Source organism: Anser anser (assembly GCF_964211835.1).
Source record: "Anser anser genome assembly, chromosome: 5".
Lineage (NCBI taxonomy): Eukaryota > Metazoa > Chordata > Aves > Anseriformes > Anatidae > Anser > Anser anser.
In genome coordinates, this window is record NC_139725.1 from 21,190,065 (window position 1) to 21,207,360 (window position 17,296).

The 17,296-nt window shown below is 42.4% G+C and overlaps 1 long non-coding RNA gene across 3 annotated transcripts in view; it reads left to right on the plus strand.

Moving 5' to 3' along the window:
- The first annotated feature begins 1,327 nt into the window (after positions 1-1,327).
- LOC310901076 overlaps positions 1,328-17,296 on the plus strand; it is a 120,066-nt gene continuing 104,097 nt past the window's right edge. For all 3 annotated transcript variants that reach the window (XR_014585568.1, XR_014585569.1, XR_014585570.1), the window contains exon 1: positions 1,328-5,017. This is a non-coding gene — a long non-coding RNA (uncharacterized lncRNA). The remainder of the gene's footprint in view (positions 5,018-17,296) is intronic.

Genomic DNA, 17,296 nt, shown 5'->3' on the forward strand with positions numbered 1-17,296 from the left:
CTCTTTTGGATATGGAAAGTGCTGTCTAGATTTGCTAGGGTTAAAATAAGCAGGGAAGGATTGAGACGTTGTCTGTGGTTTTGCCCACGAAGGCTTTGCTTTATTTTCAATTTATATATTTTTTGGTCTGAAAAAGCCCCAGCGTTTCAAGATTGATTCAGGATTGCCAGGCTGGTTTTTGAGCTTGGAAATCCTCACACTGACATTATGGAGCAGGAGAGAAAAGGTTAGGTACAAACGTCTTTGCACTTCCCTTACCCTCCTGAGGAGTGTGCTTCAAAGCCAGCACTTTGTAAATTATCTCTTGTCCAGGTTCCCCTTTTCCTGTGCTTTACCTCTCAACATCTGGCTGGCCAGATAGGGCTACCTGCACCGTCCTTCTGCCATAGGGGACAGAAAACCTTGAGAGTCCCCTCCACAAGTACCTGAGAAGTGCTGGAGCAGGTTACTTCTCGCTGAGCAGTTGTGCCATCCTCTGGGCTCCATAAAGAAAACCTGCCCCCCTCAAGTCCACACTCCACTGTTTTAAGTAAAGTCTTTTAACTGCAAAGTGTAGCTTACAGCATTATGTGTGTGAGTTGGTATACGTGCTCCTTAACATTTTCGTGCATTTCTGAACTTTAGGTTTGGCAGAAATAGGTCGCTAAGAAACCAGAAATTCTTGCCACGTAATATAGGATGCCTTAAACATAATTATACAGACTTTGGAGGTTTATATAAACTTTGGGTAAAAATGGTGAGATATAGTATCTATTCCTGAGCTTTGGAACTGTCTTTGCCACCCATTTAAACAGGACTGCCACATAAATGAGGGTACTGTGATGCTGGAATGGGGTTACACGAGGGAGACTCTGATCCTGCCTTCATCTGTGTAAATGGTAAAAGCTTACATTAACCAGAGCCAAGTGGCAGCAGGGTAATAGGCATCAATAATTACTAATAACACTGTAGTGTTAGCATTTTTTACTGAAACTTTGTTTTTGTGGAAAGGTGGCTTCTTGCTGGTAGGAAGGAAGGTTTTACTGGATTGTGTAAACCTAGAATGGAAGCTTAAAAGAAAAACCCAGAAAGGAGGCTTGGCTACTGAATTAATGGATTTTTTATTCACTTTCTTTTGGCTTGAATTGCTGGCAGGGTCTCAGGAATAGTGATGAATACTCTGTGTAACGTGAACTCCCAAAGCTACACTGTGCCATACCTCCGTGCGTATGCAGCAGAAGTCAGGGTGAGAGCAGGGTGGTGGCACTGCCCCTCTGCCAGCCCTGCTGCGATGAGGGCATGTCCACTACTGAGCGATGCCACCCAGAAAGGATGTAAAAAGGGAAATAGGTTCAGAAATGAGCCACATGTGCAAGCGTCTGTTTAGCTACTTTGGAGGAAAGTTTAGGGTTGACTTGATCACAGCCTACAAGACCAAACTGAAGTTAGCCAAATTCAAATAAAAAAAAAGGCAATTCATGTACGTCATAACGGATTTCTCATCAGTGGAAATTATTCATACCTAGAGTGTATATTGTATCTATTTCTAAAACACTATTATTTAGCTTAAATGGAATCCCGAGAAAACCTGTAAGAGGCCTGTGTTATTTTGGGACATCACAAAAAAGGCCATATCTATAAAATTTAGAATCCATGATCTCAGATTAGTTGTTTGCTGTGTTGTCTTTGACAAGTGGGAGGGATAGCAGTGTGCTGGGTTTTGCCACCGTAGGAGAATACTGAATGAATTACGATATTTAATAGTTCTGTAGGGAGACAGAGGGGTATAAGTGGACATGAAGGAAACTAACATTATCTTAGTCTATGAAAGAAGCACTACAGTAACAGGAAATAATAGGCTACTAAATTTGACTTTGGTTGCAGGCAAGTTCCTGGAGATTTTAAGAGCTCAGATCACAAAATATACAGGGAATTGTGCTCTGATAAAAGTTACCAATGTGGCTTCAGAGGGAATACATTTTATATGGTACAGCTAGGTAAGTTATTTTGTGAAGCTCATTGAGAGGACAAAAATGTGATGAAGGTAAGGAAAAGGAAACAAATGTAAACTGCTTGGATCTTACATTAAGTCAAACAGCAGTGGCTAGGATTGAGAAAAGGGACCCATTTCTGAGGATATGAGGCCTGTATGCATGACCACAGATAAGCAGAAGAGCAAGAGTGGCTAAGAACTGTGAAAGAAAATAGAGGGATGATCCTTAAAGAAGTAATTTTACATTTGGTGTGCTAAGGGTGCATTAACAAGCATTTAGTACTAGCTTACCCATCCACACTGACGACAAGTGGAAGTTTGCTTTTAAAGGAAACACTGCCAAATCAACACTGAGCACCTCTGGAAATTCTGAAAACGGTATCTGGATCCTTCGAGCTGAGAATACATCTCATGCTGCAAGGAACATGACTGTAACCTAGGAAAAATAGCAGGTAAAGAGGATTTAGTTTAGTCTCTATCTATAAGCATACTGAACTTACAGCAGGTGCAACTGTATCTTCAAAAAATTAATTCTCCCTCCTTCTATATTCCACTCCCCCGGCAAACAAAAAGAACCCCTCAAACAGAATTATAGGGCAGAGGAAGGTAGCAGGTAGGACAAAGTGTTTGGGGAATATGGCTTTATGAGATATTTCTCAGATGTCTGACGGAACAAATTCAAGCTTCTTTCTTTTCTGTTAAAGATTTAGTACATAGGAATCAGCCTTCTACAAATAAACTGTAAAAGGCATGACTGGAGAATATTATACTAGGATAGATCAGAGTCTTTTGTGTCCTACATGAGCGCTGGTGCACAGAAAGCAACACAACTCTCATCAACCCCCCTCAAAAATGTTGTGTCCTAGTATTAAGTCAATCAAAGTTGATTCCAATGATGATGTTTTCCAGGTCTCTAAAAACAGAGCAGAAACTGTTTAAAACCTGCCACATTATTGTGGCCATTAATGATCACAATTACAAGTCGAATCACATACTGATTGATTTCAGATCTTATTTCTACCCATTCTATTTCTTTGTTCATATCTCCATCAACACATCATGTTCACAATTCTTATTCAACTAATTAAACTGAAGACAGGCACAAGAATTAATTTGACCATGTGTTTTTATTTAATCTTGTGCTTTTTCCATGTAGAAGAGATACAAAGATGAACAAGAAATGGATTATTCTAATAGTGAGGTTATGTCATGCTGCCAGTCTCTCATGCTAGTGAGACTTAACTGTGCAGCTGATCCGCTAAGACTTGTTAGAAAGCAATCCAGATGGAACCAGAGGGGGTCTCGAAATGGGAGATTGACCTGTAAATTCATTGAGGTCCTGGACTGTGCTTGTAGACAGATACGTTGGGTGTTGCCTGCAAACAACCTGCTTATCCATTATTCACATTTGTGTTCCTACAGGGCATTGCTGTGGAGAGGGAGACCTCCCACCCCACTGGTGGCCAGCAGCTACTGAGCTCTTCCTGGCCTCTTGAGGCTGTCGACAGACATTTTGTCTTGGCTCTGGCAGCATGAGCAATGCAGGAGTGGTGGTAGGACAACATTAATTCAAACCAAATCCCAGCTCTGATTTAGTACACTGAAGTGTCTGCATACCACCCACACTCGGTAGAGCAATTATTCAGGATCCTCGTCATCTGCAATGAATATGTTAAACCTTTCTGAATTTTATTTGGGCTGTGTTTTACCTAGTGGAACCTCTCTGTCACCACTTTGCCTGCATCTTACAGCGGTCATGAATTGTATTTCAGTCATTTGCACTCTGAGAAAACAACAGTGATATTTTCAAAGCCTGGTTGTTCTCTGTTTGTATGTGTATGAGCAAGAGACCTATGTGAAGTATTATCTACCTTACCAAGTCACAAAAAATAAATAAGTACAGTCTCAGCCATAACATAAAGAAGCTGACCAGAAAACAGAGAATTAGTGGTGACATAGCAACTATTATTGCTCTGCAACTGAATGAATGGTATAGGAGCACAATGTATATTACTCCTGCTGTTATGGCTCTATTTCTTATATCTGTGGAGCAGCTTCTAACACAGGCATAGCAGAGAGCCAGCAGAAATACTGCTTAACATAGCTACCCAGCTGGGGAAAAGCATTGAGTAATACAAACTCGGTATTGGCATAAATGCAACTTCCTTTGCTTCCAATTTAAACACTATTTGACCTTCTCATCACAAATGCTTCGCTTTCTGATTTTTTACCTTCCTTTTATTTTAGTTACTTTTTAGATCTGTTGCAGGAAGATCACAACAACATTTACGATAGTGATTCATTTAATTTGAAATTTAAATGTAAAAAGTTTTGACTGATAAACAAGTTGCGTATGTGAATTGATTTTGCAAGCTGGGACACTCATATCCCTCTTAATTCTTTAGAAGATCAGAAAATCAGTGTAATTTCCTAGCTTTATTTATGGCTATGTAATAGATTACATACTTTCCTGATGTGTCTAAAATGCCATTATAAAAGTCAACGCGTCTGTAGAACTGAGAAACATGAACGAGAAAGGAAATGTTTGCCTAATTCAGGTATGTGTTCATACTAGGCTTACTTTTTGATAGTTGCTAAGAGCTCCTGGAGCTGTTTGAAGCTTGTGGGAGATGAAAATGCTCAGCAGTGCTGTAGTTTAATTTGTGTAATCTGTGAACTTTTCCAGCAGAAAATAAAAGTAACCTTTTGTTTTGCACAGTTCCTAATTGAATTGTGGATTTTTATTCATTTATTTATTTTTACCTAGGAGTTTGGTGGAAACAAAGACAAGCCGGGATTAGGTACCCTTTTGGAGGAGCAGGTCAGCTGGTGGTTATTAAGCACGGTGAGACTAGTGCAGCTTCTAAGTGAAGAAGTACCTAAGTACTGATTCCCAGATGAGATCCCCCAGGAGCAGAGATGGTGGCTGAGGAGCTGGCTGCAGCCTGCCCCATCGGGGTCCTCCTTGCCTGAGGACCTGCCATCAGTGGTGTTCGTGTCAGACTGCGTGCTTCCTCTGTGCTGAACAGGTCGTGGTTCACGTGGGTAAGGAGTTGCTATCTCTTCCCATAGTTCACAATCAAATTAATGGCATAAAGGGCAGAGTTTATTCAAGAAGTAAAAGCAGACAGTTTCAGATTCCTTATTCATACACTGGAGAGTACTGTTGTAACAAATGCTGCAATAGGCTGTAAAGTTGGGTTCTGCGGCTTGACATAATGCTAGCGTTAACTCTGGCAAACAGAACTGTTGCTCAGATCTTCTGTGCTCAGCAATTAGCTATCGTGAATGGTTTTAAAAACAATTTTATATTAAAATAGCTATGGATATGTATTGGATATTTACCTGAGAATTTTGTTGAGGGGGGGAAAAAAAGAAAGAAGGAAAGATAAGCTGGGCAAAGCCATATCGGTAGATATGTGCAGAGGCACAGGTATTGCAAGTACACAAAACTTAAAACCTTGGTGTTTATCATTATTAAGATTTTAAAATCTTTATGAAGTATTTAATTGAGGGGTTTTTCTTTCCAGACAAGTGATTGCCTCTCAAGTTCAGTCTACAGAAAAAGAAAACCATTTGTTTTTGGAAATGACACTTTTTAGGTTGTTGCTAGAAAATCTTGTTCAGCTCTCTTTCTTACTTTTTAATTTTGAGGTTGCATCTCTTTTATTGACTTGTGACTTGATGTGACAAAAACTCAGAGGATGTTTTCTGGAGTTTGGTGTCTGAGTTGAGCTTATCATCAAAATTAGATCGGTGTCTACAATGAGCTAGAGTAGCTTCGGTAATAGGTACATGCCTACAGTTCGCAGTCTTTAAAAGATTTTGAATGCTACCCACCAAAGTGCACACCCCATCCACTTATTGCTCTGTACAGAAAAGTGGGATTTCAGTGGTACCCAAAATGGTATTCCAGAGACTGTAAATAATCAGGCTAAAAATGGAGATTACCTCAGTGGAACCAGGACATAGGAACATATTAACATGTTGTTATGACAATAAAGTGGAGTGGATTATTCCATTTTAAACCAAAAACTGCAGCGAACGAAGTTAATTACAGGAGCATCCTCATTATTCACCTAGCTCCCTTTCCTTGCTGTTGACTCCCCATTATATGAACGTTGTAAGAGTATAAGATGTCAGTGAGCACGAAGTGCAGTGTGAAGCTGTTCAGATACTAGTCCGAGAAGCATTCAGTAGAAAAATATGATAGAAAACAGTGATAACAAGAGGAGTTAGGTCTGCTAGTTAGTTTACAAGGACAAAGGGTTAGATTAACCTAAACCAAGTCAAACTGTTCTGATTTTAAAAAGCTGTGAAGCTGCAACCCGGTGTGTGGGACCAGCGGCAGCCCTACCCCAAAGCTGTTGAGCTTACAACTGGACAGTTGTGTCTCAGTCATCCCGTGCTTGCATGTGGTGGCCTCCTAGTGCACAGCTTGCTCATTCCTGCTCCTGTGGGCACACTTTCCATGGTGCAATTTTCTCCAAGTTTGTCTCAGGCGTTACCTCTGTTCATGCATCCACAGGCTTCTTGGTTGCTTCAGAAACCAGCTGACCCTTTTCTTGTAGCAGCAAGCTCTGCTTCCTCTCCTGGGAACTCTTTTGGCTGCAGACTCAACCTGTTCGAGTCTGTGTTACAGCAGGGATGTTTTCTAACTCTGTGGGGGCCTGTTTGTCTTCAGCTTTTTGCTTTCTCCAGCATTCAGAAGTAATTACCGAACAATTAACAAAAAAATAAAAGGTCCTTGAACGACACAGCAGACAGGGTGGGCTGCAGCACTTTTGTTCCTGGTTCTTCATTTGTTTTGTGATCATGGGGGAGTTGTACTGCCTCTTTCCCTCCCAGTCTTTATCTGCCTTATTTGTTCAGGCTGTGAATACCCCACATTAGGAACTGTCTCTGATATATCTGTATTAGTGTTTAGATCAAACAAGCACCGATTTATAATGTAGGTTCCAGGCTCTATTGTTGAATATATTGGATTTGCAGGCTGCTCCTACGCTATCCTGAAAGAGTGACCTTGACGAAAGATGATCTTGGCAGAAGCTGGCCAAACTGATGGGTGTGTGTCTGGCACGCTGGCTGATGTTGAAGGAGACACCTGGCTTCCTGGCTTGCTTAGCATCTGACTTACTATGCCCTGCACTACCTCTGACAATTAGATGATGACCAAGAGCCAAAAAACAGTGGCTTTTTATGGATGTCCTTTTTCAAGAGAGAGTAAGCAGTGTGGGATTTTCACCATTTACACATAGTAAAACACTTAAGAGAATCTTCTTTGAGTCTATATGCATTTTCGGATGCTGCGTTTATCATCAATGCACCCTGTGCCAGGGTATTCTCTGCCCTCCCTGCAGCCTTGTTCTGAGCCTTTCCTCAGTCAGTGCATTAATGTATACGGCTGCTGCTCAAGGAACTGGAAGTGCATTAGGATTTCAGCATTTATTATGGTAAAGAAGTATCTGTGTAAAGTAAGCTGAGAACATCCTGTAGAACAAAGCTGCTGTGTGTCATGATGCTCATTAGACCTCCATGCAAAAGGTGAAGCTGGTTTTATTCGTGTTGAGTTTTAACTCAGAGGACAAGCCAGAAGCAAATATCTTATGTGTGTTTCTTGACACAAATGGAAGCACCTGTGCACACAAGTCCTCCTTTGCTTGAACTCCTGTCTTGAGGGCTTCCTAACAGATAACTCATTCTCTGTCGTGAGAGCATCACATGCAGATTTGCAGATGCAGAGACTCTGTTTATACTTATCTGTGTGGACTCCATACACAGACTTTTGATACTACTGGTGACAAGACTGCTTTGATTTGCCTATCACCATTTATGAGGTGGGCTAAAACGCCTTGTTCCATAGGGGCAGCACTTTCATAGAACATGTGCTTTCTCCTTGCCATGCTTAAATGTTTTCACATGCTCTCTCTTCATTAATCTGTCTGTTTCACTCTCTGGCCATCCACTGAAATGATTTCTCCCTTATGGTTTATTGGTATTTACAAGTATAAGACTTTCTCTTGAGCTGCATGCAATTCATTTTTAATAAGGAGTAACATATACTGAAAGCACTTATAAATGTTCCGAGCCTGTGATTCTTAATTGTGCTGTGTGTATTTTGTGAAATACTGCTATCCTTCACACCCTTTTTGCTTGCAGAGTTACAGTGCGTTATGTAGTAGCAATAAACGTTAAATAACCTGCCTGCCACCCAGTCCCACTTTGTGGTGCTTGTATAATTGCAGAGGCTTTTGGAAATTGCATTGTGAGGCTCTGATTTGATGGCGACATACAAACATTTCACTGTAAACACACTTTCATTACATGAGATTTCATTACCAGAGGTTTCGGCTCTAATATCCTCTTTCCTTTGAGGATCAGGGCCAACATCACAGTAACCACATTGTTAGCAAGAGCAAGGTGAGATTAAGAGTGTGGACTCCATTGATCGGAGAGCTTCAGAGTAAGGGTGCTAAATATTCCTTATTAAGTGGGAGCTCAGCTTGGCTCTATGTGTAATGACTGCACAGAAGCATTTGAATTATGTTGCCTTGAGCAAGTTGGGAAAAAAAAAAGAAAAAAAAACAGAGTAAGATTGATATCAGATTCTTCACCATTTATTTATCTCTGTTATTCATGGGTAAGCTACTGATCTCACACAGGTGTCTTAGCACAGAGGCTGCCACTCTTCCTGGGAATGGGGCTGTGGCTCCCCACCTCAGGTGGCTGAGTTTCACACTTAGTACTCAGGCTGTAGAACAAGCACTCGTTATAGCTCGAAACATGCAAATACATTTCAAAGACCAGGTGTATGACCACAGAGTGTGTGGAAAGCCATGAACCCCTGCAGCTCCCAGAGCATCACATGGGCATCAGTGAGTGCTGATCAGAGTGCTGTTTATACCAGCCCAGCATTGGGCCCACTGGGCTCTGGCGCTTCCACAAAGCTCCTGAAAATGGTTCTCTTGTCTCCTAATAAAACTCTATTAGCATCCTTGTTACTCCAGTGTGTGCACCTTTGTAATTAACAGCTCACAGATGCTGTATTTTCTTCCTTGATGTTTCCCTCCCCTCTATTTTTGCCTTGTTTCCCTTTGTGAGTTGGTGAGGCAGTGCTGAGCTTGGTACTGGCTTCCCTTGACAGTAAGCATTAAGCTGTTGTAAGCGTCTCCCTCAGACTGTTAATTGTCTTGGAATAATTCATTAGTGAACGTGCTTGCTTTCTGCCAGCTATGTTTCATTGGTGAAAGCCAGGCTGGGCTTGTGCGCTCCTTTCCAGCCATGGCCCCTGCCCATGGCGCTAACCTCTTTGTTCAGAGGAAGAAATTGTTTTCCAGCCCATGCATTGGGGAAAGATTCAATTATATCAGTACATGGAGGGGACTGCCGCTACGGAGGGTGGCAGGCACTGAGCAGGTGCTGTCTGGCGTGGAGTTTCAAAGGTGGGCTGGAAGGCGCTCATTGGGTTTCTCTGCGGTCGTGTGTTGCAGGCATGCCAGGCATTTCAAGTGCTAGCTGGCATGTGTGAGTTCTGTGTTTCAGCTGCTATAGTAAGTTCACTTATTCTGCGTCTCCATATGTAGTACAACACAGATGTTCAATGGAATCTAGTAAAAGCTACAGCTAACCCTGGATCAGGGTGGGTTGGAGTGCAGATTCTACTGAGAATGTATCCCACCTTTTGGGGCTGACCTCTTTGTTTTGATCAGCAATGTCATCTCTAGCCTTTACAGCCATTTAATACTTTCAACTGTTTTTTTTTTTTTTTTTTTTTTTTTGCTTGAGGCCCTGATCTCAGTTCGCTATAAACTACTCTGCTTCCACTGACTGGAGTGGGTTTCAGGTCTGTCCCATAGGACCCAATCTGGGGACTTGCTTGTGTCGCCTACAGCAGGGAAAGTCCCGTACTGAAAGATTGGGAAGAAAAGTCAGGAGAAGTCTGAGGCTGTGACTTGACCTCTGTGCTCAGCCCCATATACAGCCCTGGAGTAGCTGTCCCTCTGGAAACAAATTGCTGTTTTGCAAGGCTGTGGGGTGCAGCCTCTCCTTGCTTCCTCCTCCTCCTCCTCCCGCCAAGACACTGCTGGGCTGCCTCACACTGGCTCCTACAGGAGAGCTGCTTTCCTGGAAGCCAAAGGTGGGCACAAAATCTGTTTCACAGATGCCATGTTGGCTGTTACGGGAGCCTCTGTTTTCATCAAGCTCCTCGAGATCAGACATGGTAGGTTCAAAAGCCCTTTGCAATGCCTTGGGACCTCTCCCTTCCTTCACCTCAGAGCCATCCAATCTTACTGCAGCCTCATATCAAAGCGCCGCATTACAAAGCATAGCAAAGGTTGGGTGGTATTGTACGTACAGCAACTGCAGCTCAGCTTTCATCCTAAATATGTATATATTGTTTTCAAGTTCGTGTGAATGAGGAAGTTCTAATGAAAACTAAAAATATGAGTAGCGTTGACCTTCAGGAGATGTTTCCTATCCCAGCAGCTCAACTCAGTCTGCGGCTGCTGCTGCTTTTCCTGGCTGCAGACACAGAGAGAGGCTGAAATGAGCAATCAGCTTGTTTATGGCAGGTTTTAGTGCTCCTCTAGTATAATAAAAGAGGCTTTAGCAGAAGGGATTTGGTTCTTGTGTACTTCAGTGTTTTCTGCTCTGTTTTGCTCCATAAAACCCAGGCTCTTGTTTACAAGAATTAGCAGCTTCCCAAGGTTTCTGCTGATTTTGAGGAATCAACCCCTTGCAGCTATGTGACACCACCATGCAGCTCCCACTCCACCCGGTACTTGCAGAATGACTGTTCCCTACGTGCGGTTGAGCACTTGGATTAAACACCTGCACAAAACAATTGGCACAACCCAAAGGGCTGTTAGAGGCTCCATATCCTGTTTGGGAATCACTTCAAGTGAAATTAATGATTCTTCTCTGCACGCAGACTTTTTAAAAAGAAATCTGTTTTTATATGTGCAATTAATCCCAAGCAGTCGGTGTGCAGTATGTACTGTTACACATCAGTAAGACAGCAGCTTTATGGCTTTTAATTCCATAGGGTGTGTAGCGTTTTAGACAACAGCACTTAAGATAACAAAATCCTCACATAGGTGGTAACTGTGGCATGCGCACATCCCCCTGTCCATTTACTCTTTAGTTTTGGAGTGAGGGGGGAGAATTTCTTATTTGAAAGGCATTTAACACTGGCACCATCTGCGGTTACTGTGGCTCTCCCTGCATTACATAGGTATAGTACAGAGCTAACGTATTTTCATGGCAGAGATTCAAGAAAAGAAAATTTCCAGTAGACACAGTGTGCTGATTCACAGTGCTGCCAGCTCTTGTGATATTATCACAAGTCTTGTGATATTTGGTATTGTTATAAAGCTTCAGGCCCTCTCATCATGGGATTGTTTGAATCCCAACCTTCATTTAAAAAAAAAGGGGGGGGGGGGCTCTCTCCTAGCCACAGAGAAATGCTTAAAATAACATTTCACCTCCTAAGAGCCACAACATCAGGAAGCAGGTAAAGTTTTCCTAAACACTTTTTTTTTTTTTTTGGCCTCTGGATTTTTTGAAGCCCATCGAGCTTATTTATTTGGAGCCTGATTCTGGATTTCAAGTAACTGGGTTTGGTGTAAGGAAGAAGTGTGTATGGCCAACTTATATTTTTGTTTGTGGTTTGATACTTCAGCCTGATGTTCAGCTGAAGGCAGAATGACTTTATTTGTTACACGAGGATTGATATTTTACTACATTTGATTGCTATACTGTGGGTTGCTTCACCAGAGCCCTCTTCACACCAAACCAGTGCTTATCCCAGGATCTTCTACATGCATAGAAACAATTTCTTTTGGTTTGGCAAGTAATTTAGCAAATAATTGTCTCCAGACAGAGATGACCTTGATCTTGTCTTGTAGAGAGTTCTCATATCTGTGTCAACCAGCTGAGGTTAAGTATAATGAATTCTGGTGGATCAACTGTGCTTAGTGCTTCTACGTATGTGGTCCAAAATGAGCAGCAGTATTTTAAGCTTGTGCTACTGTGGTAGAAATCTGTTGTTCAGTTTTAGCTGACATCTAATTTCTGCATTTTACTTTTCTCTCCTGCAGCTCTGATTTAACTGTGCTAAGCAGAACTGCATAACAAAAATGAAATTTTGGTTGAATATTTAAAATCAAACTGAAATGACAGACCCTCTGTGTTTTAGAATCAAGCTACTGAAATCCAAGGGCACTTCACAGATTTGCTGCTTCTTGTGAAGAAGCAAACCTGTTCGTCATCTGTTACCAAACTTTTCTCAGCCCGGTCTAAAGGGATTTTGCCCTGTTCATACTGAGCTGGACTATACAGTCTGTCACGGCGCTAGACATGCCGCTGAAGCCAAAAGATATTTATATACAGATAGTGGAACAACCTGCCTGACGCTAGTCTTAAATCAGGAAAGGCCTGTAGATGGTGCTGTAATCTAGCTGAAAAAATAGGCCTACCATGAGGCTGGCTGGAGTTTTCTTAGTTCTTCTTGGAAATTAAACTCTATTTTGTCTAATTTCATATGTGGAGCTTTAAGAAACCATAGCAAACTTGGATCACTTAAGATGAACAGGTATAGGAACCTGCAAATAGACTCAGGGGCCCTGCCACACCACCTTCCAGCTCTGAGCCCAACCTCACCAGACTGACACCATGGAAGTTTTCTGAGAGAATTGTGCCATTGACTCATCTGCATACTTTAATCTGGGAACAGGCTGAATGTCGTAAAAAATCAGGGCTCTTGCATAACGATAGACATTCTCCAGGAGAAGCAAATGAGTAGAGGAAGGCAGACAAAATGATTTGGGTTTTCCACCAGCCTCATTTTTCACCCACCCAGCCCTCCCAAGAAACCGCTCAGCGATACCTTGCAGGTTACATTGCACCGGGCTCAGCTGTGGGTATACTGCCTGCAGGATCTTTGGAGTGCCAAGTTTACCAGTTAAGCAGATTTTAGGAGAAATAATTTTGCCAAAGAGTTGGCTGTCTAATTATGAGCCTCCCTCAGTAACTGCAGGCTCGGTGTCTCCCTCCCCGACTGTGAGTTATTATTGGATTCTTTACTCTCTTTCATAAACTGCTGATTGGTGGCAGATTGTTTAGCAGCTGCCACCTGCTATAGTGCTTGTTGAATAAATTTCCCATTTTAGTTCTAGAATAGCCTTGATCTGATAACAGCTCTGGACACATTTAAGGGGGAAAGGGACAGAGATAATGGTTTTCTGGCAGGGTTCAGTACTGGTTCAGTGCAATTCTTCTGTGGGTCTTGAGTCCCAAACCAGTAAAACATGTAAATATGTATTTTGTGTGTGAATAATCTCTCTGTTCAGCAAGCGTTTAGGCATGTGCCTAAGTCTGACCCATTTTTCCAGGATATAAGTGTTCTCCTGACCTGCAATTTTTGGTATTCTGGAGCCAAGCTCAAGTGCTCTGCTGAAACAGGGCTTTTGTGAATCCTAAATGGCCATTGGAGGTTGTTCCGAGATTGAGATGATACTTGAATCCTGGAGAGACTATGTAATGCCCAGTAATTTAAGGAGAAACTATAGGGAGAACACTTGTCTTTTGAGGACATTTATTTTGGGATATTGAAGTGGTGGAAGATGGTGATGCAGGAGGTGAACTCTCCTCTTCAGCCTCATCTAAGCACAGACAGCATTCCTGTGCCCTCCAGTCCTGATGCTAATCTCAGTGAGCCCAGAGTTAGTCACCATCTGTACCTGCAAAGCCCCCTTCTGCAAAAGGTCCTGGTGACTTTGAGAAGGAAGGTGCAAAGGGAAATGGCAGAGATACATCACAGAATCATCTAGGTTGGAAGAGACCTCCAAGATCACCCAGTCCAACCTCTATAGCAGCACATTTCTTAAAAATGCTATGTATGCAGGAGGGTGGGAGGGTTAAGGGATGTCTGAGGAGACACCCATTTTTCCCCTGTATGTCTTGGCCGACAGGGTGAATCCTCCCAGCAGGTCCAACCCACTTGAAGCAGCTCTGAAGTCACTTCTTCCAGTAAAAAATAAAGCATCTCTTCAAGTAGGATTTTTTTTTTTTTCCCAGCAGAAAATCCAAGAGGAAGGAGAAAATTAGCATGTAGCTTTCCACGTGTAGGTGGCTGGCCAGTGTCTTTGTTTCACTGTGCTAGGAACGAAGGCTGTTTTGGTAGGAATCAGGGCTGCTTGGAGTCAAATAGATGGGTTGTGTGAGTAACTGATGGATTCATCTCTTGCAACAGCTGCCATTGCTTTTGTAGGGGAACTTCTTTAAAAATAAGAATAGGAGGGGGCAGTGCCCATTGTTCTGGCCAGAATCCAACTTGGATAATTGCATTCTGCCTACCTAAAATTGTAATGGCATGTTTATGCTTCCCAGCTCTGAAATGCCTGAGGATTCTTTGCTTGAAACTTGCTGTTTAAATATGAAGTTATTAGTTGAGTCATCAACATTAATTTTATTCTGTATTTCAATCAACAAATGTTTCTTAGTCAGGTAGTACAGACCCCTCATAATAATATTATTTTAGAGGATCCACGCTAATAATGGAATTTATACATGTCAATTAGAGTGTTTGTTATGGCCTGACTTTCTAAGATGCAAACACACACTGACTTAACTTGCAGCTATTACTACACAACAATCTAAAAATCAGGCCATTCACATTGAGTAGTTCAGAAACATCATGAACTGGCTTGTATTACAGTGTTAAAAATGTTCCTTTGTTTTCATTTTTAAATTAAGTTAACCTGCTGCTTAAATTACATATATTTCAATTTGCTAAGAAAGTAGTACTTAAATAAACAAAGATCTAAATAGAACTTAATCAGTTTTTTAATGTCTTGGTCAAGGTCATTGCTTTTAGATTTCTCTGGACTCCCAGGAAGATATATGGAGCCAAGATCAGACTAATAGATTCGTTAGGTTGTATCTAATTAAAAAAAAAAAAAAAAAGAAAGATGTTGCACTGTGTTCATCTTAATTTTGATATGGGTGTATGGAGGGAAGCACAAATGCAGACTTAGAGTTTGCTGGTAGATTTGATACTGGTTTAAAAGTTAGATCCAGACAACCTCGCACTGCAGATCAGTGTATGGACCTTAGTTTTAAAGTGTCTCTCCAAAGCGTCCCCCTGAGGAACTTGTTGGATGCACCATGCATGAACTCTTCCTTAGGAAGTAGGTTCAGGCTGGGAACCTCAAAGCAGCTGTTCTGGCGAAGAACTGGAAGACCATTCTCACACCCACCGATGTCTCCACTAGTCTGTAAGTCCCTGCTGGGCATCAGACCTATCTCAAAGGGTCTGGGAGACTTCATGCCATGTCCTGGGCGGTGACCTTGGTCCTGCAGGTGCAGCTTGGCTGGTGCATGGCTCTGAGCCACCCCTCTGTGTGCTCAGGCCCACCCTTCTCTTGCGTCTCCTGCCTGTGGGGTCAGCGCGAGGCAGAGGCCTACTGTTCACTGTCTGCTCCTGCTGAGCGACGTGGGGCCTCCTCACACCAGCATCGCTCTCTTCTCAGGGTCTGCTCCTTGGGGAGGTGCTGTCAGTGCTGAAGAGCCATGGAAAACCTCCCTTCGAGGCTTCCAGCCTCCTCACGCTGGCTGAGATTCAGGCAGTTGGAAAAGCAATCTGCATAAAAGAGCGAGGAAGCCTTTTTAAACCTGTCATCCCTGTTCATCGATCAAAGATTATGATCCTACTTTCTCATTGTTTTATGGAGAGCATTTGTTTGTTTACTACTTTGGCAGCTATCGGTACATAAGCAATGCACATACTATAAATATACCCATTATCCGGAGGCCCAGATCTGCAAGCACTGCCAAGCACAGCACTTACTGCCATGAAGTTGATAGAAGTGCTCCAAACAACAAGCACTGTGCTTGACAAGGTATTCAGATTTTTGTCTTTTTTTTTTCGTCACAAAAAAGAAAAAGATGGAACCTATCCTAACAGACACCTAAGAGAGAGGCCAGTCATCCATTGCTGAAACATGCTGGTGAAGGACAAGTGGGTAGGAAGCAGCACCGGGTGGGTGCGTGGAGACACAGCTCGGGTGTGGACGCTGGTGGAGCGCAGTGGCTGGAGTTGTGGCTGCAGCAGGCAGAGGCCATGGGAGAAGTCAGTGCCCTGCATCAGAAAACAGGTTGTGTGGAGCATTTTGAGGAAAATGCTAACAGCTGAAACAGAGCTCAGAAAGGAGGCAAAGAAGAGAGAAAAGAGATGGGTGAGGAGATGCCTGGGGGGTTGGGTAGGAAAGAATATTAGGCCTGGCCAAAGGAGAGGGAGATTGTGGGGTGCAAGAGAGGAGGTGATGAGAAAAGGAGCAGCTTTTGTTCATATATCCTGTTCTTTTACCTTTTCAGGGCTGTGCCTCGTACTGGGAGTGTGGAATCAGAGGGGCCTCACTAAGTGATGGGCACAGTGGTGATGCACATTTCACAGTCCCCTCTGTGAGGCCAAATGCTGAATCGCTTGAAAATATTAAAAACTCATAGAGAAACTTAGTTCTTTGTCACGCTTTGTGTACTTTGTCAGAGGGATTTTTCAGATGGAGATTTTGTTGCATGAAGGAATAAAACCATGCATTATGGTCACAAAGATTAGTTGTTAGACCTGTTTATGCACACAGCCATCCAACCACTGTTATTTGCATCCATATAAACAGAAGCTATGTTAAGGTCTGGCTGAAAATCAAACCCATTGTGAGCTGCCTAGAAGGCTTCAGCAGATGGGAGCCATATAAATAAAATGTGGTGTCGTTATTAACTGGCCTAGCAGTTCGACGCATTTCTAACAATGATTATTTGCAATGACGTGATGACTGTTCTATTTTGAAGGGTGAGTTTATCTTTTATACCGGACTGAGACATTTAAAAGCAAAATACACAGTCCTTCCTCTTCAGGGGCAATAATGCTTTGAATCCCATTGTTTCCTGCAGTGTATGAAAAAGGGAGCTGCTGCACAGGTTGGATTAACTTCAGTGCCAATTGTATTAGCAGATTCACGTAACAACTCTGTAGAGCTGCTTTAATTTACCTCCATCATAGTGTGGCACCTACTCTTTCACTCCTACCCCAATAACAGTAGCCTGTGCTTTCCTATTTTGAGATAAATATATAGCTAGTTTTAAGCAAAGCAAACTTTATTTGACAGTGATCTGTCTGCCTTTTACAGTACCACTATGTCGTGCATCAGAACAAAATAAAGACTTGTACACAGAGCACACCAACATTTGGTTTGTGGAAAAAACAAGCTGCTCCTATACATGTGAATCCAGTGAGCAGAAATAAATAATTCGGTTTTCTCAGTG